We start from the raw sequence: 26,783 nt of genomic DNA on the forward strand, positions 1-26,783 counted from the left end.
TTTTATTCCTTGCTGTGAATTTGTGGGTGAAATGAATGAGATCCCCTGGCTATACAGGTTGTACCGTTCATGCTGTATTCTCACCATTCACTGCATGGAGTAGTGGTAAGCATGGGAATCCAGGTAGAGTTTTGGTTGCCATGCTTGTCATTAATGCAAGCAGTGAATTTGTGTGCATCTCCACGGGGTGCTCATGTATGAAAGGTGTAACTTAGTAATGGTGACTACCATGAAAAGGCATGGTGCCCACCCTTACAATATATCCCAGTATTCTGTGACTCCTCCCGAGCGGGTGAAAAAAGCTGCTAGCAGATTCCATCGTGATATAGCCAGTCCATGGGCATAAGAATGTTGATCCCCAGCTAGTTTGCCCTAGTGGTCCAATCCCTGTTCTTGAAAGATGTGGACTATGCCCTTTTGACATCACAGCCACAGTGCTTTGCTCTAGAGCAAGTGGAGGGGCCAGGAAGGGGAGAGAGAGGCAGAGATAAACAAGATGTTGGAAGTCTTCCTCCACTGTACAGAGACATACTGTTAAAACTAACCCCACCATCTTCTCACTAGGATCAAAGACCTTTAGTTATGTGGCATCCTGAGGTGAGGCTACTCTCTTTCAAAGGGTGTGCTCCTTTGATGAATGGGCCCAGGACAGATGCCTGTTGGGTGTCTGTCTCAGGAGCAGGGTGTTAGCTACCCTCACAAAGAGATCAAAGAAGAGGCATCGCCATTCAGGTTTCTGTCCTGGCATTTTGGCACGATCAATCTATCTGAACAGAGTACATACACCTTCTACAGCAGAGCTGGATCAGAGGAGCTGGCAAATGTGTGATATCCAATTGGAAGTGGCTGTAATATATTTTAAATATTCTGCTTAAAAATCCACATTAGATGGTTCTAAAACTTTATTTGTATGATGATATCTGAATCGTGCATGTTATGCATATGAGCTGGATTTGTATTCGTTGTGCAGAACAGGCGCATATACCGTAGTGTCTGTGCTGGTGAGTCCATTACTTTGAGATGGAAAAATCATTTGTATTTAAAAGTATAAGTGAGTTAATAGCCAAAATATGTAACTTGTTCCCCATATGTAATGTAATGTGTCATTTGAATAGTGCCTTTCATCATTTGTATGGTCACAACCTGCTGTAAGTTGAATGCCCTCGGGGGACCGGAGTCCAGGTATGGGAAGTTTGAGGAGGTGCTAGTATGTTTGTGTGCATGTTGGTCAATATGAAGATATGAAGGGTAGGCCAAGTTCCTGCTGTCCACCCATGTCATGCTGTCATGGGTGGTGGGAAGTCTATAGAGGGTATGCGATAGCGGGACAGTTATTATGGGTGCATCTACCAATCTAATTTTTGTTGTTAACAGAATCTGCATTCTTATGGAATAGGTGATGTGCGTGGTGTTTTCAACTGGTCTATCATGGCAGATTTGTGCGGGTCGGTGGTGTGCCTTCGGCTAGTTTTCCATATACATGGAGTGCAAAAAGGTTCAATGCATTGGCTACATTCTTAAAGTAATCTAAGTCACCTAGGTTTGATTCAGTGACTACATTCTACAAATGTTCAATATTCCTTTGCTGGATACATTCTCCTAGATTCCAAGCATGTGCTAAATTCTTTGTGACCATAGAGACATTTTCAAGGCTACATTCTACATTCTAAGTGCAACCTTCACAATTATTCAAAGTCAGTAAATAGACTGCCCTCAAAATTCATCCAGGTTCAATACGTTGGCTCATCCTCACAATGCATCCCTATGCAACACATTTCCAACACTTCATAGTTCTTCCAAGCGCAATACAATGGCGAACCCTCACACCTTTCCAAGTGTAACACAATGGTTGACCCTCACAATTCATCCAAGTCAGTACATTGGCTAACCCCACCATCTCCTCTATGTACAGCAGAACAGATAACCCTCACAATTCCTCCAAGTGCAGTATAAAAGCCAACCGCCGCAACTCGTCCAAGTCAGTACACTGCCCACCCTCACAATTCGTCCATGTGCAATACCATCTTTACTGTTCTACTAAGTGCAATTCAATGGCAGACCTTCACAGTTCTTACATGTGCAATAAAACAGCAAACATTCACAGTTCTTCCATGTGCAATAAAATGGCTAACCCTCACAATCCTTTCAAGTGCAATACAATGGCCAACCTCCAGAGCTCCTCCACACGCAATACAATGACCAACCTCCACAGTACCATCATGTGTAATACAACGGCTAACCCTCACAATTCTTCCGAGTGCAACACAATGGCTAACATTCACAGTACCTCTAGGTGCAACACAATGCTTGTCCCCAAATTCATCTAAGTGCAACACATTACCTGCCCCCACAATTAATCTAAATGCAACGCATTGCCCGCCCCAACAATTCATCTAAGTGCAGCACATTGCCTATCCCCACAATTCATCTAAGTGTAGCAATATTGCTATCCTCAAAGTTGTTCTAAGTGCCACACCATGAATACACCTCACAATAATAATAAATCCAAGTGCTGTATACCCCTACCCTGGAAATCCTTCCAAGTTCAGCACATTGACTAACAAGATAGTACACATTGTAGGTCAAAATCATGTTAGGAGCAGGTACTAATAATGTAGTAGGGTTTTACCAGAGCACAGTAATAGCTGTGCTCCCCGCCTGTACCACCTTACCTGGGTTGTAGCTGTAGGGTGTTCAATCCGGTGCACAGGGGTGAAGAGGGGCAGACAGGAAATGAGAGCTGCCCAGGGAGGGAGATGCCATTTGCTTTAGCCCTTCGCTGGCTGCCCGAGCAAGATCGCCCTGGGAGGTCCTCTGAAGAGGGAGTTCCAGTCATGTGACTCTGGCCAGATGTAATATTATGTCATGTAATGAGTTATTTAAAACATGCTTAATACCCAGAGGTTTAGCGCAGACCCAGGGATCGAACCAGCGTTGCTCCGCATTGTCTTGCTTCCAAGATGAGCGATTTGCCCCTGAGCTATCCTCCTGAGTTGCTGGCCAATGCTGGACCAGTGAGGGTGGGAACAGGCACAGAGGGAGAAAACGAATGGATGCAGCGAAGCACAGGGCAATGGACACCAAATAAACTACAAAAAACACTGAAGAGGCCTCAGAGATACTCAGACTAGCGGGGGTGCGGTGGAAAGGCCTGTGGGAGCTTGTGAAAGAGTTTAAAAACACACTGGTGCAAGGACAATTTTCTGGTCATGAGATCCAGGGCAGATGGTCATTAGGGAACCAGGGAGTGTGGGAACAGGCACAGAGTAAGACACAAAATGGATGGAGTGAAGGGGGGCAAAGAACACCAAATAAATTAGAAAAAACCTCCAGAGGCTCCAGTGACATTCATACCAGCGGGCATGCAGTAGAAAGGCATATGGGAGATCATTAAAGAGATTAAACTCACTCTTGGCTAAGGAAAATGTTCCAGTTACCTGATCCAGGGTAGATGGCTAAAAGCAAACCAGGGAGGGCAGGGACAGGCACAGAGGGAGAAAACAAATGGATGCAGGTAAGCAATGGGCAAAGGACACTAAATAAATTACAAATAAAACTCAAGAGGCGCCAGCGATACTCACACCAGCGGGCATGCGGTGAAAAGGCCTGCATAAGCTTGTGAAAGAGTTTCAAAGATCTCTGGTGCGAGGAAAACATTTCATATATTTGGTCCTGGAGAGCTGGCCAATAGTTAACCAGTCAGGGCAGGAACAGGCATAGAGGGAGAAAACAAATGGATGCAGAGAAGTGCAGGGATAAGGACACCAAATAAATTACAAAAAATACTCAACAGGCTAAAGCAATACTGACACCAGCGGGCCTGTTGCGGACTACAGAGATGAAATTTGCATCATTTGAGTTGCGTAAGTGAGGGCAATCTGTTGAATCAATTAGTGAAATGGTCAAACACGTACATCACTCTGTAGATTTTGTTTCCCCCCGTAAACTCATGCACCATTGATTGAAAAAGGCATGAGGGTCCAGGATAAGGTTTTAATTAGTTAAAAAACAAGTTAAATGAAGACATCCCTGCCTACCTAATTCTCTCTACTTACCCTTTATTGCAATAGATACCTCCCACTTATTCGAGGGAAATGCCACTTTCAAGCAGCCTTCTAGAAAATTCAATTTAAATTTGTTACTACATTCCAACATGTGACTCCCTCACAAAATTAAATTCCCTTAAGTAATTCTTCTGTTGCATTACTGTGTAAAAATGTACCTTTCTCACTTCCAATGAAAAACTTAAAAGTGGGAAAATAGGCAGCAAATAATCACCCTTTCCATTTTGTCTTCAGCAACTCAGCACTAACAACAGGATTCTGCTTCATGGCGTACCCAGGATTGAATTCAGTTATACTATTTGTATAGGTTGCACACAGTGAGATGTCCATTTGAATCCCAAAATGTTTCTTCTTTGCTAGACATTTATGCCCAGAAAAGGAGTTAGGGGCTCCACTTGTATACATACCATAGGAACTATGTTACCAAATATATAATTCCAGAAGCACACGCATATTTCTGAAATATTTTCTAACTTCTCAGGTTGTAGAATCAATTCATATACACCTACCCCTCATTATTTACAAGTAACAGGTGCTAGGGTTTAACCTATTTCCCTTTCTGGTAGTGCTCACCTCAGGATTATTTCCCCTTAACAATATATTTACATATGGATTTCATTTGGCTTTCTCACAGAAAGGTGGGCACCCTCTTCAGGACAGGTTCTCCTCTCTCCCTCCAGGAACTAGGTGCATCAATCAGCAAGATGGTGTCAGCTTCCCTCCACAGCATGTCTGTTGTCTCTTCCACTGAAGAAGGCCTGGCTCATTAACTCCAGGTAGGCCTTACTTGCAGTGCTTTGCTTATAACCAAACAATGGGTTCAAAAGAAAGGCCATCTATTCCACATCTTTCCTGTTTTTATCGATTCTCCTTTCTCACTTATTGTTCTCCATCAGTCAGTGATTGTGAAAGTCCCACAGAGACAATCTATTTTAGATTGTATAGATCAGAAACCACACTTTTTTGAGGAGTGTATATTTTTTTCTAATCAAATTGGTCAATGATATGATATGATATGATATGATATGATATGATATGATAAGCCAAGTGCAACTCCTGGTACAACTCAGACCTCGTCACCCTAAAACGCAAGTGCAGGATGGCGGAGAGGAAATTGCATGCTTCACGTACACCCTCTGACAAACTGGCCTGCCACCTGCTCCAAAGGCAATACCGGCTCTCTGCCCTAACCAAGAAGAGAGCTCATATCCAAGCCTGCGTCTCTGCGGCATCTAACAACTCGGCTGAACTCTTTAAAGTCTGCAAGGAACTGGCCAATCCTGCCGCAGTCTCTACCTCTCCTGTCCCTTCCCAGGCCCTCTGCAAGGCACTGGCCTCACACTTCATCTCTAAAACTCAGGACATCCTGTCCCCAATCTCCTCCTACACCCTCCCTCCCTCTACTCCCTGCTCTTCCTCTGGCACTTCTGCAGCCACCTCTCCTGCCTCCGTCTCTGCCTTTCCCCTGTTCTCCACAGACAAGGTTTGTAGACAAGTCTGATCTATGAAAGTCTTGTCGAAACAGGTTTACCCCTGTTCCTTCAAAACTATCAAGGACCACATCGACTCCCTGGCTCCTGTCCTGGCTGATTTCTGCAATCACTCCTTCAACACTGGAGTCTTCCCATACCCCCTGAAGCACTCCCTTCTGTACCCTCTTCTTAAGAAACCCTCCGCCAACACCTCCTGCCTGGCTAACTATCGCCCAATCTCCATCATTCCCTTCCTGCGCAAGCTCCTTGAGAAACTAGCCATCTCCCAGCTTAATCTCCACACTGAAACTGTTGGTTGTCTTCATGACCATCAGTCTGGCTTTAGAGTGGCCAGAAGCACAGAAACTGCTCTCCTGAACATCCGTGAAGACCTGCTCTCCAACCTTGACTCTAACACCCCTTACGTCCTCATCCTGCTTGATCTCTCTTCTGCCTTTGACACTGTCAACCATACCATCCTGATCAACTGTCTCTGTGATAACCTGGGTATCACTGGTCAAGCTCTGGCATGGCTGACTTCTTTCCTCTCTGACGAGCCCTGCCAGGTCCAACTTGGGTCTTTCCTTTCTGCTTTTTCTCTACCTGTGGTGTCCCCCAGGGATTTAACCTCTCTCCCTGGCTATTCAACCAATACCTGACACTCCTTTTCCACTGCATTGCCGCTCTCTGCCCCAACTTTCAGTGCTATGCGGATGACACGCAGCTCATTTTCAGGCTACCCTTGGTCTCCTCCTCTCCTTCCCTCCTCTCTGACTGTCTGTCTGCTATCCAGCAGTGGTGTGCCGTCAATGACCTCTGCCTTAATGCCAGTAAGACTGAGATTCTCCTCATCAGCACACCCGCACCCTCCTTTCCTGCAGCTCTCTGGTGGCCTCTCTTGGCCCTCTTCCTGCTCCCACCTACAAGGCTAAAAACCTTGGAGTCATCTTTGACTCCACACTCTCCTTCTCTCCTCACATCTCTGACGTCTCTAAGAACTCCCACTACCAACTGCCCCTCCTCAGAGGTATTCTTCCTTTCCTCCCCTTCCCCCAGAAGCTCACTGTCTCCAGAGCTCTGGTTCTCTCTATGCTGAACTATTGCAACAGCCTCTTTCTAAATCTACCTGCTTCAACTCTCCGCCCTCTGCAACTCATCCTGAACAGGACTGCGAGACTTGTCCTTGGCCTCAAGCCCAGGGATAGTATCCCTCCAGGACTGAAATCTTTGCACTGGCTCCCAGTGGCTCTGAGGATTAAATTCAAAACCCTCTGCATCGTCCATAAGGCCTTCTGTGGCCTGGGGCCTCAATACCTTCAACGCTCGCTTCCTAAATATCTTCCTTCTTGAGCTCTTCGCTCATCCACCTCCAACTCCCTCAGGGTCAGTCGCTTCTCCAAGCAACAAGTTGGTGGTAGATCTCTTTCTTTGGCTGTTGCCTCCCTCTGGAACAGCCTCCCTGCCTCCCTTAAACTCGAGGAGAACCATCCCCGGTTCCGGAAGCACCTCAAAACCTTTCTCTTTGCTTCTGCCTTTTCTCCTCCTCTCCTCTGCTGACCTCCTGGCTGTAACTGGAACTGCACTGGCTTCCTGGACTCCCTCCGATCTCGGGCCCAGGTCCATCCTCTGCCAGCGTCACATGCCTGCACTGCCCTCCTGGCAATCCCTGCACTAGGGGACTGTTCTGTATCCCCACAGTTTCCTACCAGCCCTTGACACCTGCTGTGACACCTGATGTCTGCACTTACCCATGCACTTGCCATGACACCTGTTGCCTGCGCTTACCCTTGCACTTGACACTCGCTGGCCATTACTTACTTATTGTTTACTATTCCCATCTGCTGCACTGTCCCTTACCCCCTCCCATGAACTAGCGTGATCTGAATGAGACCTGGCCTAGTAGGATCATTGTCTGTCCTCCCTTTGTTCCCCTCCCTCGCCTTGTCGCGCCCAGAAACACTTGTGTATAGGCTTGTTATAAATGCCATATCATATCATATCATATATCACATGTGTGGAATATGCTGTTTTTAAAAAGTTACAATGTTCAATGCACACATCTCTAAGATAACCCATCAAATGGGAGATAGCCGTGGTTTGAAGGTTACTCCCATCAGAATGCTCTCTTCATTAATGCACACAATGACTGTGGAGGGGTAGGTTTAATGTGATGTCACTGTTAGAACATTGCCTAATCACACACATTGACCAATTTGATTAGAAAAAAAATATACACACCTCAAAAGGGTGTGGTTTCTGCTCTATACAATGTAAAATAGATTGTTTCTGTGGGACTTGCACACTCACTGACTGATGGAGAAGAATAAGCGAGAAAGGAGAATGGATAAAAACAGGAAAGATGTAGAATAGATAGCCTTTCTTATGAACCCATTGTTTGGTTATAACCAAAGCACTGTAAGTAAGGCCTACCTGGAGTTAATGAGCCAGGCCTTCTTCAGTGGAAAAGACAACAGACATGCTGTGGAGGTAAGCTGACACCATCTTGCTGATTGAGGCACCTAGTTCCTAGAGGGAGAGAAGAGAACCTGTCCTGAAGAGGGTGCCCACCTTTCTGTTGACAGCCAAATGAAATCCATATGTAAATATATTGTAAAGGGGAAATAATCCTGAGGTGAGCACTACCAGAAAGGGAAATAGATTAAGCCCTAGCACCTGTTACTTGTAAATACTGAGGGGTAGGTGTATATGAATTGATTCTACAACCTGAGAAGTTAGGAAATATTTCAGAAGTGTGTTTGTGCTTCTGGAATTATATATTTGGTAAAATAGTTCCTATGGTATGTATACAAGTGGATCCCCTAACTCCTTCTCTGGGCAAAATTGTCTAGCACGGAAGAAACATTTTGGAAGTCATATGGACATCTCACTGTGTGCAACCTATACAAATAATAGAGTTGGTGAAGACAAAATGTGAAGGGTGATTATTTGCTACCTATTTTTACACTTTTAAGTGTTTCATTAGAAGTGAGAAAGGTAGATTTTTACACAGTAATGCAACAGAAGAATTACTGAAGTGAATTTAATTGTGTGAGGGATTCACATGTTGGAATGTAGTAACGTATTTAAATTGAATTTTCTAGAAGGCTGTTTGAAAGTGGCATGTCCCTTGAGTAAGTGGGGAGGTATATATTGCAATAAAGAGGAAGTAGAGAGAATTAGGTAGACAGGGATGTCTTCATTTAAATTGTTTTTTAACTAATGAAAACCTTATCCTGGACCCTCATGCCTTTTTCAGTTAATGGTGCATGAGTGTACAGGGGAAACAAAATCTGCACAGGGTGATGTACGTGTTTACAAAAGTCTGTTCAACTGAATGTAGCATAGAAAAGTGATGCAAGCAGTACATTGATCATTTTTCATTTTAGTACCATTTGACATTGGAAGTCTATAGATGTGTATTTGGTTGATATTTGAATTGTTTGTTTCAATTATTAATATTTTATGAAGAAATAGAGCTTTGATGCAACCCTGTGTGTTTCTTATCCTAAAAGAGGAGGGAGGCTGTAGGAATCAATATGGTTAAATCGGCAGTCTCTGGATCATAAAAATAACATAATCAAATAAAGGAAAACTGTGCGCTCCTGATTTCGGGTGGGTGGAAAGTTCCCTGGAATTAGATGTGGTCCAATTAAAACATCCAACAAAACTGGAAGTCCCACTGAGATGTAATTTCTGGGATTACTAGTGTCATTGCAACATAGACCTTTTTAACTTAAATTGTGCTGAATCCACAAATGCATGTGGAGGCTTTGTGTTGCACTGAATTACATTGGCCCTCATTACGACCCTGGCGGAAAGTGACTGACCGGACCGCCACAGCGTAAATAGCGTTTCCGCCATTGCACGATGGAGCAAAGTGCGGCCCATTCCGACCCATCGGGCACGAGCACCACGGCATGGCGGAAGTGCAAAGTCCGCGATGGCGGAAATGACCCCAAAACGGCCCACACCGCCGCCGTACGGCGCCCTAGGTGCAATACCGCCACCCATCTTAGCGGACACCGCAGTGAGCGCCAACCGGAAAGTACGGTGACCGTAAATATACGGAAACGGAAGTAAAAACATGGGCCCGGAACGGGAAACAACACGCCGTACACCTATAAAACCACAAAATCCACACAACCACTAAAAACACTACCCTGAGACACATCCCAACCCGTCATCCACCCTAGCGAAACCAAGAAAAATGGGAAAAGTAGCGAAGAAAGCGTGCGACCGCAAGCGGCAGGTCCACTTCTCCCGTGAGGAACTCACCGTGCTTACAGAGACCCTCCAGGAGAATGCCGCCGCCGTCTTCTCCACGCAAATGACCAGGACGGCACTTGCGAACAAGAAGGCCATATGGGCCCTGGTGGCACAGCGGGTAAGTGCGGTGGGGACCGCACCCCGCAACCCACAGCAATGCAGAAAGCGATGGGACGACCTGCGGATACGCGTCCGTAGCATACTTTCTGCCAACCGCAACATTGCCACAGCCACCGGGGGAGGATCGGAATCACCCATCAAGTTGACCCCCTGGGAAGAAATCTGTGCCTCCACCATTGGAATGGAGAGCATAGAGGGAGTCGGAGGGATGGAGAAAGGAGTGCAGACATCCGGAGAATCCGGTAGGTGGCCCAAATAAAACCATGCCAAATCCACAATGTCCAATCATGTGAATCACATGTGTCCACATAGCGCAACAGCAACACATGGCCAGGAGAACGTCCACACACATTGGCCTGATAGCGCACTTTAAAACTCACAATAAATACATAAATAATTAAAAACCCCAAAAACACCCACTACACGTGCAGCAGGCACACCCTAACTGCAGGCTGCCAAACAACTGCACCCTCACTCCACACACAAATGAAAGCACCCCCAAGGCCCCGACCCAAATCACCCTCAGGTACCACCCCAATGCATGTGATACATTGCCATTCCAATTCCCACAGACCCATTAATAACGCTCGCCCTCCTTTACTCCACCACAGGGTCTGATCCAAACGACGAGCTTCAGGACACCCCTACCAGCACACCTGCAAAGAGGGCCAAGACCAACGGCCAAAGACCCTCCACCTCAGCTGCACGCATCAAGACACGGCAGCAGCACAAATCAGGTGGCAGCACAGAGGAGGGAACATCAACAGGCACCCCAGCAGCCAGCATGCCCACAACAGCAGCACCACAGGTCCCCCCAATGGATGCCACAGAAGGCACTGCCTCTGGTGGCAGCAGCACCATAGGTGACACCCCATTAATGACAGCATGCTCCGACACAGAAGACGGGGATGTCGAAGTCAGATCCATCCATGACCTGTCCCAATCCCCCTGTCTGTTCCATCCCGTACACCATGAGGATACCACGCAGGGGCACCCACAAGACGACGACTGGCCATCCCCCACAAGCCCTGTGGCAGGGCAACATGAGGCGAACAGCCACTCTGTGACACCACCGCAAATGGCCATGGCCCAGCAGAGGCAACAGTCCCTCGACCAGTTAATCGTGCAACAGCAGCAACTGGCCACGCTCCTCAAGGACCATGCCGATGAATGTGGGGGCACTAAGGCAGACATAGAAACATCAACTGAGACACTTAGGGCAGAAATGGAGAGAAGTACAGAGACACTAAGGGCACAAATGGAGAGTAGCACCGAGTGCCTGAGAGTACAAATGGAGAGTAGCACCGAGAGCCTGAGAGTCCAAATGGAGAGTAGCACCGAGAGCCTGAGAGTCCAAATGGAGAGAAGCACCGAGAGCCTGAGGGGGGAACTGCATGCGACGTCCAAAGACGTATGTGCCGAACTTGCCGCAGTGCGCCGTGTGCTCACTGAGCTCTCACAAACCCTTAGGGACATGCATGGACGTGAGCAGGCAGAGACTTCATCCGTTGCAAGTTCCGTCCAGGGCAGCCCCCAACGTAGATCTGGGAGGAACCTGCGCTCCACAGGCAGGGGTGCCCCTGATACCCGCAGAGGGGGCTTGCAATAGCGACTGCCCACTGACAATGAGCATCTTTGGACACTGGTGTTCGGGGGGGAGGTAGGAGGGTGGAGGGGGTGTGTTGGGCTCACTTGGGTGGCGGGTCGATAGGGTGTTCAACATGATATCACATATGCCATAAACAATGCACGATCAACCACTGAGATGTGTGGACAATGATCTTTGTGTACTAGGCCATCATAGGCGTACAGTCCATATTGTGCATGTACCAGACACACACAGTGCCACGAGTCCCGTGTCCATGTATCAGCCACCAGGCGTGAGTGCTAGAAGCATGCATCAATGAGATGCTGACGAATGTCACGGCCCTCCTGTGCCTCGCGGACTCCTTGAGGTGCTGCCACATCCCCACCCTCATCATGACCATCTTCAGGTGCTTGCAGTTCTGCGTCAGGGGGCATGGGCACATTTCTACGTACGCACATGTTGTGTAGCATGACACATGCCATCACCATCTTTGCAACCTTCTCATGGCGGTACAGGAGTGCCCCGCCAGACCTGCTGAGGCACCGGAAACGAGTCTTCAGTAGGCCGAATGCCTGTTCAATGACTACACGGGTACGTGAGTGGGCATGGTTGTAGTCCTCCTCATGCTGGTCCCGTGGGTTCCGGACTGGTGTGAGGAGCCATCTCTTCAGTGGATATCCAGCATCACCTGTATGTGGACGAAAAACGAATTATGTGGAATGCCATTGCTACGTACGCATCCCCCCCCCCTTCCTGCCAGGTCATTGCCGCATCACATACCCCACATCATCATGCATGAAATGAGACTCACCGAGTAGCCAGGATCTGTACCCTGCGTGTCGCTCCATGTAGCGTGGTATTGTTGAGTTCCTCAAGACCATAGAATCATGGGTTGATCCAGGGAATCGGGCACAACAATGTGTAATGATCCTGTTGGAGTCACACACCATTTGTACATTCAGAGAATGAAATTGTTTTCGGTTGCGGTACTGGGCCTCCATGGCATGTGGGACGACCAATTCCACATGGGTGCAGTCGATGGCACCAAGGCAACCCGGTATGCCGCCAAGTGCATGGAATCCCACTTTTATGTTGGTAATTTCCTGCTCCGAGCGTGGTAGAGAGATGTAGTCGTCTGCGTGCTGCAGGAGGGCATCGAGCACTTGCAATAGTGTCCGTGAGAACAGTGGCTGAGAAATGCCATGCAACTGTCCGACTGTGTGCTGGTAGGTGCCTGTGGCCAGGAAGTGGAGTACAGACACCACCTTCAGTAGGGGTGGGATGGCGGTTGGGCTATCTATCATGCTGACAAGGTCAGCCTGTGTCATGTCCACAATGGCGGCTATGGTGTCCCGGTCCAAACGGTAGAGGGTGTGGATCTGCTCATCAGTGAGGTTGAACGGATGTGCTCGGAGGCGTGGGATTGCGGGCTGCCTGCGTGGTGGTAGTGGCTGTGCTGGCGGCCCTTGCTGGCCCTGTCTTGCCCTCCTCCTCTTCCTGCGTCTCCTCCGTGCGGCCGGTTGTAGTTGGTGTTCGTCTTCTTCTTGGAGTTGGAGTACTTGCAGTGCTATCAGGTCCCCCAGGGCCAACATCGCGAGTCCTGCCGGTAGCATTTCGGAGTGGGTGTGGTTGTGGGAGGAGACTGGGTGTGCAATTTATGTGTTTTCAGGCTGTATGGCCTCCACCTGTGGTGATTCATTCCACCTGTGCAAGCTGCTCTCCCCTTTGGCCGAGCACGTCCCGCACACAACGCTGCAATTCGAGGAATGGCATCTTGCTATTGCAATCATGTATTTGTACCCGATGGCCGTGTAACATTGGTTGATATGTTCATTCGGCTATGGTCCCATTGTTTCACATACAATCTTTGCAGTCGCGAACAGACTTGTGAAGGGTCAGTGGAACGTAGTACTCGAGTAACGGTGGACCCTCATGCATCACTGTACCGAGTTGCAACGATGGGCGGGGCGTCCCATTTGTGAGTGAAGGCAGTTGCCATTTTCACACACAGCCGCACTATATGGATTAATTTGTGATTTCAAGCGGCCACAGATGCCTTTTCGACGTGATGTTGCAAATGAGGAATTCGAAGGGCGGCGCTTTCGGTTATCAGCTAGCGGCGAGGAGATGCCCACAGGTCTGACTGCAAATATAACGTTCTATTGTTCAATGTCCTTGGGACAGGGGCCATGGCGAGGATGCAATGATTGATATGAATAGTTTGGGATGCGCAATAGCGAAGTGGACGGTGAGGCCGGACGTTCCCAAATACATGTTACTTCACAACACTGGAATTACGGGCTGGGGCACAGTGGATTTTGCAGGCTGCATGACGCACAGACTCAATGGAATTCTCACATGTTATGTGAGTATGGAAACAGGCGTTATCATTACGGGATGAGGGAATGATGAATGGATGCATGGGCAGATGATTTGATACAGTGTTTGCCATGTACAGGGCTTCTTGGAATCTGTCCGCCTCCCCTGCGCTATGTGATGCAGGGCTGCCATAGTGGGACCATCGTCTATCTGACCTTGTTGAGCCCTCCCTGTCTCGACGCGCCCTCAGACACTTGTGTCCATGCACGTTACCAATCCCATCTGATGGATTCTGTTTTCACAGACGCATGCACAGGTATACTCGTTTGTGATGGTGTTTACACCTCGATATAGATAGTTATGAGTCGCAAGTGGTTTTGGGGTGGTGATGATCCTTTGGAGTGGGCTAGCATGCATATGGCTGTGGATTTAGTGTGATCATTGAAGTGAGTTGTTCGAATGTAGTTCTGATGGCCATTCTGTTCTTTTTCTTTTCTTTTGGTTGACAGGTATCTCCTCCCCTTTTGCCACTGCCATCTGTATGCCACTCCTGCAGATGGCTTTTACTCCCGACACCTGCTGCTTCGTGTTAATCAGTGGAGCAGCATTACGATCTTATGGGACGATCGCCAATGGGCCACATGCCCTTACGCAGTACTAGTGGCTCGGAGCAACATTTCGGCCTTTCAGCTGGACTAGTGCCTCCCCATTGGGACGGCCCTGCGGTTCTGTGCGCTTCCATGTTGCCTTTTCGTACGAGAATGTGGCTCTGTGTACCATGAAGGAACAGGGCGTCACACAAGAAGTAGCTGGTCATTTCTTGCGGATGCAGCCCACAATGGTGAAATGTGTTTTGGAGTTCATGGCCTAATGGCTGTATGGGCTTGGTGAATTTGTTGTGCATTAAATTTCTATTCTGATATGGGCCGTGTAGCGTTCTTCTTTGCAAGTGATGTGGCATATTCCTATTTGGGGAGCGATGTATTGTGAGGAGATCTGCATTGGGTTCCAGCTTCGGAGTATAGTTGCGTGGTACTGTGCTGGGCGCGTTGCCTACGAAGCCCAGTGAGGTCAGGGATGAGGGCTGCCAATATGACTGTTTGAATGATGTCATGCTCAGGGGCGGGGGATTAGGTTTTGTGTAACAGATGCCGGTCAGCCAGGTGGACTGGTGGAATGATGTGATTTTCGGAATATTGCTGGTCACAGGTGCCTGTGTTTGCGTGCGTTTCTTGGTGGGGGACTGTGGTCATGTCCATTGGAATGGCTTCTGTATTCGTGCCATCTGTGCCCTGCAGCTCCCATTGGCCCCTCTTGAGATTCTTTTGTTCGTTGGCATGCATGGGTGACTTGTACATTTCACTGGTTGCATTGTGACTTCATTGCACCTACGGGGAGTTGTACTATGTGGCCAGGGAGCGGTGTACAGGCACTCAGTGGGGCCGTTTACGGTTGATTCGCGATGCCGTACTTCTCACCATGGCGGAATGGTACTTTCCGCTGTGCTTGATGGCGTTAGGTACATGTCCGCTAGGGTCGGAATTCGCGTACCCTTGCGCCATGGTGGTATTTACGGTTTGGCATGGCGCGCGCGCGCGTACTTGGTGCAGTTAGCGTTGGCGTTCACTACGGTGTCGCTAATGGCATCGTACTTTGCGGTGACGGGTCATAGTCGCACCGAGCGCTATTCGATGGCGGTATTGCATTTCCGCCATCGTTTTTCGATTTCCGCCAGGGTCGTAATGAGGGCCATAGTGTTGATACTACAGCCTCAACGGGAGATACTAAGGTGTGCAAACAAGTCTAAAGTTACATAGCAAAGAATAACAGGTTTGAATTTGCAGTTTTAAGTAACGGAGTGACAGTGGTAAAATAAGAGTAAGAAAAGTTTACCTATCTATTTAGCGAGAATTTTGGAGGTAGATTGTTTCATTTTAATCAGAGAGATGTTTTACATAGAAATGTCTGTGGTTCAAGGCCATGCTCTTTGAACTTTATATTTGAAAGCGGATTGGACAGCCACAGATATTAATATCTTGAAAACAGAGATGATGGAAAGAATTGCATCTGTGAGTTCAGGCATTTCTGATGAACATGGCCCATTAAGTCAGTCCCTGACAGAGGCTATATATGACTCGAACAATCAAAGAAGAACATTTTAAACTGATATGCCTCTCTGCGCACCTTTATTTTAACTTCTAATTAGTGGTGGGCAGGTGAGCAGACAACAATGCTCAGATGAGACAGTGCTAAGAAGCTGCCTTGAAAAATTCCGAAGAGCTGCTGAGCGCCAAGCAAATGTGTAACGACAGACTGGAAGACATTTTGGGGTTGCAAGAAACACTGAAAGAAAACCAGGTTTCTGCATTGCAACAACAAAATGGCATTGATCAAATGCAAGATAAAATCAAAACCTATTGTGATGGCTGCAGAACCTAGTGTCAGGGTTGTTGAGTCTCCAGAACATTTACAATCAGTGTATGGGTCCCAAAAATAGGCTAAAAGGAAATATAGGGCCTGATTCATGGAATTGTTTTATAATGGCACAATCCCATAGAAAAATGTTCCATGAATCAGGCCCATAATGTCCAGTCAGTGTGTAATAGTGGACTATTAGATAACATTGTGTCACTGAAACTATACATACCGGAATTAAAGCAAGACAATAATAAATTAATTCTGAGTCCCAATATGAACTTTATATGATATGATATGATATGGCATTTATAACGTGCCTATACACAAGTGTTTCAAGGCACGAACTTGATCAAATGAATCATAATTTAGGTGTCACAAAACAACAGAGATCAGCTCACACAAGAGCATGATGCTTTAATTCATAAGAAACAACAACTGATTCATAAATAAAAATCAGACACATGAAAATGAAGGTTTGAGCCAATTCTTTTCCCAATAAATAGCCAATGTGAGAGATGCAAATTTGCACCTACACGGACACAGGCAGTCCAACAAAAAGAGTAATTTGAAGAACAAAAGCTGCACTGGCAAGAGAACAATCATCTCTCAAATATTTCTGACCAGGAAGGAGATATAGATGACTTTTCGACTCTGCCAGCAGGAAAGGGGTTGGGTACAACATACAGCATTTCAAAGTGGGAAAGGAGGAAAAATGAAAATACATCTGGACCTGAGGAAAAATATAAAGACAGATTGCTGCAAATATTCCTGCAAAAAAATCACGTAGCCCACTTGGCTGAGACAGAAATACAAAATCTTAGGCCCAGGGAAGGCATATTAAAAGTCTCTTCCAATCAGGGAGACTGGGAGGATTCTTTTAGGCCATCTAGAGGAACACACTCCGTTTATTTTCAACCCTCAGAAGAAGAAGCCCACTATTACCAGACCTCTAAAAAGGGATCCTGGGAAAATAAACCTAAGAGGTCCCTGAGAAAAGCACAAAGGGAGGAGCCTCTGTCCCATGTATCTAGAATGCCTTCCCCAAATCAGAACAGTAGTAAGGTCACAGATGACAACAGTGAATGGGGTTCCAGCAGTAGGTCTGTCTGACTCTGAGGGAGAGAGGCCTCAGGTTCAGAGATACAAGAATAGTAGTTCCCAAAAGAGGTTAATCAAAGTACATGAGACACATAAAAGCCATCAAAGGTTGTATGACCCCTTAGCACACATTTGCCACATTTTCAGTGTGGGAACATTCAGAGTTGTATGCCCAAATGATGTCCTCATTTGGAATAAGGAATGATTTCATTGATAAGGTGTATAAGAAATTAATGTTCCCTCCTGATTTTTCCAGCTTCTTTGCTGGGCTGCAGGACCAAAACTACCAAAAATTGTCTACTGATAAAGCGGTCATTTAAAACCCACAGAAAAAGCCCACAGAAGCCCACAAGAGGCCCATAAAACTGTATTCAATATGATGTGTGGCGAGGTCCAAACTCTAAGAGAATTTCCCCAAGAGTTGAAGCGTGCATTCATACAGACTTTTCGGTAGGTAAATACCATCAGTGAGGAGTTCATTACCACGTTTTCTCATGCCCCTTCCAAACTAGATCGGCACCCAATTAGTGAGGGACTTTGATGATTTGCGAAGTCTCAAATGGGTGATTTCACCAGCTACAAGGATGTATGAGGTCCAAAAGCCTATAGAAAACAAAAATAACCCCAAAACTCCTGAATCATCTACACCAGGTGGTGATGAGAGTCCCTCCTTTGGATCTGGAGTCATGGGGTTTGAAGAAGGCTCCTCCTAACACCAAACAGAATGACCGACAGAGGAGGCCCTCTCCCCAGTCCAAAATGTTTTAAAATAAACAGCCTTCTTACACCAGTACATAAATAAGTCCATGGCACAAGGGTTCTAGGCCCATCATGGGCTACAGATACACTCCACTGACAGTGGGGGGAATGAAAATCAAGGGGAACAGTTCTCCTGGGAAAGCCTAATCAGAATTTCTGGTGGGAAAGTAATCCAACAACCTGCCTGAATCAAAATTACCAAAGCAAATTCCCTCTGCCTCTTAGATTCCAAAAGAATAGAGCCCAGAATCGAGGTTAGTGGATAGTCAGAAATGAAGTTTACAGTAGAGATTTTCAGCAATACCTGAGTTACTTTACCAGGAAGGACAATAATGCTTTGAGGGAGCTGCCAATGTATGAACAAAGACATTCCCACAGCTTTGAGGGAGGAGAAACAATCTCTCAACTTGAGTGACAGGTTAAGCAATTGACAGAGAACATTGGGCAGATTTTGATGGCCCAACAGAACTCTCAGACTGCCAGTGTTCCCCCTAATACCTCAAAGTCTTCACCAGGTGCCATGTGGGGACAATGAAAAGAGACAAACCATTCAAACAATAGTGCCATAGTGGAAGAAGGCAAAGGTGATATGGACGAAAAGATATGACAATCCTTCGAGGAAGCTTCTTCTACTTTACTTTATTTTTCATAACGCATATCCAAAAAGGCCCGGAGGCATACAGGCGCAGGGGGGAGAAGCCTCCCCACTAGATGGCAAATAGAGAAAATGGTCACCAAGAAACCTGGATGTAGGGCACATTCACCAGCCTACCAGCTCTTACACTATCTAAACAGGAAGGTTTTCAAATTCTTTTTGAAACTATCCAAGCATTTGCATCTTCTTAGGTCAGGAGGAATAGCATTCCATCTTTTTGGAGCCGCCACAAAGAACACACTTTTTCTCACTAAGCCAAGCTTGGATCTAGCCACCTCAAGCAAGTTGGAGTTACTTCATCTAAGATTCTTGACTTCCTTTTTCTTTGTTAGCCTATCCACCATATAACCCAGATACGGCCCTTGCAGGCATTTATAGTTAATTGTGAATAGATGAAACTCAATTCTGGCCTCTATAAGTAACCAATTGAGGCGCTTCCTGACTTCTGAAACATGCTCAAATTTCTTGAGCCCGACTATGACATGTATGGCACTATTTTGTATTACTTGAAGTTTGACCAATTCTCCTTTCTCAATCCCAGCCAAGAGAGTACTGCAATAATATATTTTAGATCCTGTGATAGGTCTTGGTACAGACTTACAACTTTTTTGTGATAGATCTGGATGAAAATGAGTAAGGAGTCTGATATAGTAAACTGACGAAGATACCAGGCTACTAACCTGAGCCCTCATGTTCAGTTTTTGGTCCAAGATGACACCCAACGTCTTAATCTTATCCTTTGTTGTGATTTTACGGTCTGCAATATGAACATGTTTGAATTCTACACTCAGAATTTTCAGTCTGGGGCTGGTGCCAAAACCCATGAGTTTGGTTTTATTATGATTCAGCGCCAACCCACTGTCCTGCATCCAGTTCTGGATGAGACTGTAGATCTCATTGACAACTCTTGAGTCTTCCAGATAGTTCCACGTCAAGGGAATTAGGCACTGAGTGTCATCAGCATAATTAGAGAAGCAGATCTTCCTAACCTATAATGGTGGAGCTGTAAAGATGTTATGATATGATATGATATGATATGGCATTTGTAACGTGCCTATACACAAGCGTTTCAAGTGTTTCAAGGCGCGACGAGGCAGGGAGGGAGAAACGGGGGAAGTCAGACAACGATCCTACTACGCCAGGTGTCATTCAGATTGCGCAAGTGCAGGGGAAGGGTGGAAGGGACAAAGCGCAAGGGGAGGGGAAGGGGCAAGTGCAGTACAAGGTAAGTATATATAATAAAATCAAAAAGGCCAGCTGGTGGCAAGTGCAAGGTAAGTGCAGACAAGTACTGGGAACGGGGGCTGTAGGGATACAGAGACAGTCCCGCAGAGCAGAGGTTGCCAGCGAGGCAGTGCAAGTGCAGAGTGGCTGGGCCCAGGACCGAGGTCGGCGAGAGTGGCCCAGTTGCAGATTCGGTGCAGATTCAGCGAAGAATTAGCAGGGGAGAGGGAGAGAGAAAGCAGAAGCAAAGAGGAAGGTTTTGAGGTGCTTCCGGAACCGTAGATGGTTCTCCTCAAGTTTCAAGGAGGCAGGAAGGCTGTTCCAGAGGGAGGCCCCTGCCGCGGAGAGAGATCTACCCCCAGCTCGTTGCTTCGAGAAGCGGCTGACCCTGAGTGAGTTGGAGACGGATGAGCGAAGGGCTCGGGAAGGAAAATATTTAGGAAGAGAGAGTTGAAGGTATTTAGGCCCCAGGCCCCAGAAGGCCTTGTGGACAATGCAGAGGGTTTTGAACTTTATCCTTGCAGCCACTGGGAGCCAGTGTAGAGACTTCAGTCCTGGAGAGATACGGTCCCTGGGCTTAAGGCCAAGGACAAGTCTCGCAGTTCTGTTCTGGATGAGTTGCAGAGAGTGGAGGCAGGCAGATTAAGATAGAGGTTGTTACAGTAGTCCAGCTTTGAGAGAACCAGGGCTCGTGAGACAGTGAGCTTCTGGGGGAAGGAGAGGAAGGGAAGAATACCTCTGAGGAGGTGCAGCTGGTAGTGTGACTTCTTAGAGACGTCAGATATATGAGGAGAGAAGGAGAGTGTGGAGTCGAAGATAACCCCGAGGTTTTTTGCCGTGCAGGTAGGTGCAGGAAGAGGGCCAAGAGAGGCCGGCCAGAGAGCTGCAGGGAACCCTGTTATACAGGGTTGGTGACAAGCACACACACTGTGGCACCCCATAAGGTAATGGGACTGGCCTGGCCTCTGCTATGCCTCTGCACACCGTAATAGTTCTATGTTCCAGAAATGAACGTATCCAGGAAAGCATGTGGTCACTAAAGTTTGCCACTTTCTGTAGTGTTTTTAGTAGAAGAGGATGTTCAACTAAATTGAACATGCCGAGAGGGCCAGTGCCATGAGAAACATAGTTTGGCTCTCATTCATCATTTTCAACATGGTGGACTTCAACTCTAGAAGGGCTGATTATGTTCTGAACCCCCAGACTAATGTCATTTATTCAGGATGCTATGCTTATTGAGGTGGTATAGAATTTGCTCATATGCTTCTCTATCCAGTATTTTGAGGAGGAATGAAGAGTTGGTAATTGGTCTGTAGCTTGTTGCAAAGCCAGGATCAAGACCTGACTTTTTTAGAAACCGAGTGATCCATACTTATGTTAAATCAATAGGCACATGACCTTCCATAAAATAAGAGTTGACAATTTTGGCAATAATGTCAATAAGTAATTGTGTAACCTATAAAGAGACCCTTGAAGTAAATGCAAGAAACTTGTGTATAGGCGCGTTACAAATGCCATAACATATCAAACTAGTAGCAACAAGCCTTCCCACTAGGAAATAGAACCGAAGGAACAGAGAATTATAGTGACATTCCAAAAGAAGAAAGAAAAAATAGTCATATTTGAGAAAGAGGAAAACACAGAGAACCCAAAAAATAAATGATTCTCTTTCAGCAATGGAGAGACACCTCCTAAAAAAAGGTGGGTCATAATAGAAGACCCTGAATTGAGAATGTAGAAAAAGAGACACAGAAATCCGAAGAGAACCCTAGATACAAACATTAGTCTGATCAAATAGAAAGTATAAGCCAAGAAGGTGTATAAATAGTAGAGGTACCCTCCCTACCAAAGGAATCTGAATATTGTCCCCTGAAAAGGGAAGACAAGAAATAGTCTGTGGAAAGGGGGATACACCAACTGCATATTTTATCTCCAAATTAATATTTATTTCAACAAGTTTCCAAGCCAAATTGCATGAACTTGACTCAAGGAAGGAAGGGCATACATGGTGGCAACCCAGGCATAAGTTCACAAAATGAATGACATCAAGAAACTTCATGCAGAACTGTCCAATAACTTAGACTTTCTGTGAATGAAAACTAGAGTCTAAAGAAGGTGGATTCCATGCTCTGGTTCAGATGCAAGGTCTGTGTATTTTATAAACTCTGGTTCACAAAGGTTCACAGTCGACCTTGATTTTTAAATAAGCTTTTGATAAACTCAACCTTGGAAGCAGTGAGAGTCATAAACTACATCTCAAACCTATTCTAGGGGAACTCCAACATTCTGTCAGAAAGCACATTGCTATCAATGGGATTGCAGATCCGGAAATCAAATTTGGGCGACACCATCTGAAACTTCTGGTGATCGCCGTGGCTACAGAGGGCCCCCTCTGTTTACTGGGGAACAATTTCCTTCAGAGGATGTCCCCTCTCATTGATTGCATGTACCAGGATCTCTGGATCCAAACAAACCTTCCCATCGAGCTGAAGAGAAATACCAATAACGGCAGCTTGAATGTTACTTGTCACTTGATTAAATGACATTCCAATCAAATTGAATTTCAATTACGGAATAATCAAGTTCCTGAGATCACCATTATCTTAGTCGGTAAAAAGAGTGGTGAGGAGACCTCATCTCAACGCATGAAAATTATTGTCCCTTCAAACAACACATTTTTATTTTTAATGTAAGTGCGGGCCTAGTTTGAGAGCAGCAGAGCACTGTATAGAGTGTGGGTAGCCAGCATTTGGGCTGGCATCTTAGCACTAGCGCAGTACTGTCAGAATATGCATCCATTCAAATCAGTCCTTGTTCAGGAGTAGTTGAAGGAGCCATGTTTTGAGGGATTTCCATTCCAAGCCGACTTCGGAAGCAAGTTCCAGAGGGTGGGTGCATGACAAGAAAAAGATTGTTTGTGGGTCCTCTCTTTGTGGATAATTGAGGCTGGTTGTCAATTTGCTGCACAATGAGTGTGTGCCACCAGATATGTGGAGTTTAGCACAGAGGGTGTGTGCCACCAGATATGTGAAGCTTAGCACCAGGTGCGGTGGTGGGCTACTCATGACTGCTTTTTGGATGATACATGCAGTCATGAACAGTATTCTTGCCTGGAGAGGAAGCCAATATAGTTTACATCGGATGGGGGTCATTCTGTCATATCTTTATGCTCCCGTAATAAGACGTGCTGCAGTGTGATGGACTGTCTTTAAGGGAGCCAAGTGAGAAGCTGGCAGCCAAGTTAGGAGCGGATTTCCCCCATCGATCCATTGATGTGCAAGACCACAAGGGCCAGCACTAGGGTCTGGAAGTCCTGCAGTGGGAAGAAGGGCTTGATTTTTCATGGGTAGTGATTCAGAGGCAGGCTGTTTGGGCCTTCTTGGCTATGTTTGTCTGGAATGACAGGCTGCTGTCAATGCTGAAGCCTAAGGATTTTGCTAGAGAGTTGTTGATCACATCCTTCTAGTCACATATCATTGAGCCATTGTTGTACAAGTTGTTTTTAGTCACCAGACTGATGAGTACAAATTCACTCCTGGCTGGTTTTAGTTTGATGTTGATAGTCGACATCCAGAACTCGATAATGTCTAGGTAATCACGTAGATGCATGATGTTGTGCATGCTCTTGGCCTCCATGTACAACCGAGTATCGTCCGTGCATTGGTGGATGTCTATACTGGGATCTTTGAGGAGAGTGCCCAGATGCTCAATGTAAAGGTTAAAAGGATAGGTGAGAGGATGGAGCCTTGAGGGACACTGCAGGAGACCTGGAGTCGATTTGAATGCACCAGGTTTAGCTGGGCAGCCTGCTGTCTGCCTGAGAGGTAGGAGGTAAACTTATTCAGGATAGTGCCAGAGAATCCCATCTTGTCAACAAGGACAGAGAGAATGATACAGTGGTCAAAAGTCTCGAATGCAGCCGAGAGGTCAAGGAGGATGAGGTGGCATGAGTTGCCCTTATCCATGGCTTGGAGGGCATCATCTACCACATAGATAGTGGCTGGCTCTATGCTACAATTGGGGCGGTTCCCTGAGGGTGAGAAGTTTTGTAGCAATCGCTTTTTCCAAGATTTTGCAAATAAGCAGGAGGTTCGTAATGGGCCAGGAGTTGACCATGTCATCTCGATCTAGGGTTATTTTTTTCCAAAAGAGATCATATGATACCGGTGTTGAGTGTGTCCGGAAATGACAGTTCGTGAGGGAAACATCGATGATGCTAAGGAGCGCATTGAGCACTGGGCCCATCAATTGTTTAATGTTCGATGCCAGGATTATTTCATCAGAGTAAGAGGTAGGTTTGAGGGACGCAATCATTTTGAGGAGATCTAGCTGAAAGAGAGGACATAATTTGGTCCAGAGGGGCAGTGTGCATGCCAGGGTGCAGGGGGTGCTAATGCTGTGAGAGGTTGGTTTGATGGTCTCTCGCATTTTGTCTATTTTTTTTATAAAAAATGTGTTGATTCTGTTGCATTTTTCCTGAGTTGCTGGTACCTAGGGGTGGAGCAAGGGTTTGGTACATTGCTTTACAACTTCAAAGAAGGTTTTGCTCCTGTTAATGGCTGACACAATGTTGGGGTAGGAGTAAGCAGCTTTGGCATTGGTAATCAGAATCCTACGGTTTGCACAGAGAGATTCAAGGTTGATGAGGTCTCAGAGGTTATGGTTTTTGCGCCTTTATTTCTCTAGGTCTCTGATTGATCATTTGTTGGAGGCTAGCTTGGGGGTGTACCACAGGTCAGGAGGTTTGGTCTTAGCCCAGCTGGTTTTTAGGGGGGCCTTAGTAATCACCAGTTTCATAGGAGAGTTGTTGAATATTTCTAGGAGGCCTGTGGCATTCTCTGTGCTGGAAAAGTCTGCAAAGTTTTCTTCTAGCTCATTGACCGGGAAGGTTTTGAATGAGTGGAGTTGAATGAGGGGCAATTTAGCATGGCATTTCTTGGCTATAGTCGAGGGGTGACTGATAATGGGATGGTGGCGTGTCAGACCAGTCAGGTGGGATAGGATCTGCACAGGTCATGTGGGGGTTGATGTGAAGACTAATGTTACGCTCACCTGGCTCCCACAGGGGCGTCGGTCGGACCCGGACGGCTGCGGCCTGCACCAGTGTGATGCGTAGTGCAGAGATGACTGACTGGACTGGACCTCCAAATCTTGTCTGCTTGACCCGTAGAAGTATTCTCCTGCAAGTGGAGAGATGGATTTAGCCACCCGTGGATTCAAGTGATGGCACCCCCCACAGTCCTCCTCACTTATCACTCCGAAGTGCCCTTTCAGCAATCTCACCTTATACTCTTGAAAGATGAGCTCTCCATCCTGCATGGATTGCAGGGGCGCGTTGATGCCAGTTACTTCGCTGGTTTGAATGCGTGGGAGAGTTCCGGAGAGTATTGACTCTGAGGTTCCTGGCTAGGATCAGTAAGTATCAAGTTCATAGAGTTCAATATGTCCGATGTTCACTCTTGTTCCCCACTTCCTTCCTTGTCTTGTAGCTGAGTTTGTGAGGAGATGCTCTTGTGGTAGCTGGTGGCGCTCAGGTAAGAGTCTGTATTACCGGACGCTGTCCGGTAAATGTTGCACGTGTTTAACGTGTTGTTTTCTCTCTCTTTGCAGGTGCGGCACATGAAGATGTGGAGAGTTATAGAATAATGCCTCCGGTGGTAAATCAGGTAAGTCTATGGTGATAAGAGTTATATTTGTTGGATTTCTCTGCTCACCTTGTTGTTTTCTTTTGTCCCCCAGGTGCCGGAGTTCGGCGAAGAAATGACGGAGGCAGCGATGAATCGGAAGATGCTGCGAGGACTGGTGAGTATGGCGCTGCACTGCAGCTGGAGATGCGACGCGCACTGAAATTATGTTCTTTCCAGGTCCGGAGGCGAGATGGATCCGGAATTCAAAAATAGTTCATTTTCTAACCTTATCCTTTTCTTTCCTCTTTGTTTTAGGTGCTCCAGATTCGAGGAGGGCATGGCAGAAGACTGGATGCTGACTGCAGGCACGGTGTGCGTTACGCTGCTGGATGCAGAATAACGCAAAGCGTGTGCTGCTGTTCGGGTGTGGTTTAAATAGCCTCCAAAGTAGTTCCAGGTAAGAAGTTCCCCAGAACCACGCCCGAATAAAAAATAGTCCCTGTAATAAAATAGTCCCATCCAGGCCTCACGTTGGCTTGGACTCACTTGCAGCATGGTCTGCATCAGGTAAGTAAAGTCTATGAGCCTGGCGCCTATGGCGCCAGGACTGATTTCTATGATGAGCCTGGCGCCTAAGGCGCCAGGACTGAACCCAAACAGCCCCCAGCCAGGGCTGTTGGGGTTTTAATAAGTTTCTGGATACCTGCTCCCGGAGCTGATGGGCTTGGTCCTGAAGCCCTGGGGTAGGCATCATGACAACTAAGTCCAGGGTGTTGCTTTTGTTATGTGTGGGAGAGAACACAACGTTCTTAAGGTCCATGGAACTAGTCAGCGTAAAAAAGCATGCTTAAGTGTGGTTGTCAGCCTCTGACTCGGGGATGTTAAAATCTCCTAGAAAGACATTATTAGAATGTGGTAATTTGGCAGAGGAGAGTAAGTTGGGGATGTCTGCAATGAAAGAGTCTCTCCGGTGAGGTGGTCTGCAGATGAGGTGGAAGGTGATTGATCCCTTATGAGATGAAGGGAGCCAACATGCAAGTGATTCAAAAGAGATTGTTCTGGGAGAGGGAATTATGGAGCATGGCCAATATCTCCTGTGAATGATCGCTACTCTACCTCCTGCCCTTCCTGGCCGTTTGTCATGTTGGATGCAAAGCCTTGGGGTAGGAAGAC

This window comes from Ambystoma mexicanum, chromosome 4q, assembly GCF_040938575.1.
Source record: "Ambystoma mexicanum isolate Mex_15411 chromosome 4q, UKY_AmexF1_1, whole genome shotgun sequence".
NCBI lineage: Eukaryota > Metazoa > Chordata > Amphibia > Caudata > Ambystomatidae > Ambystoma > Ambystoma mexicanum.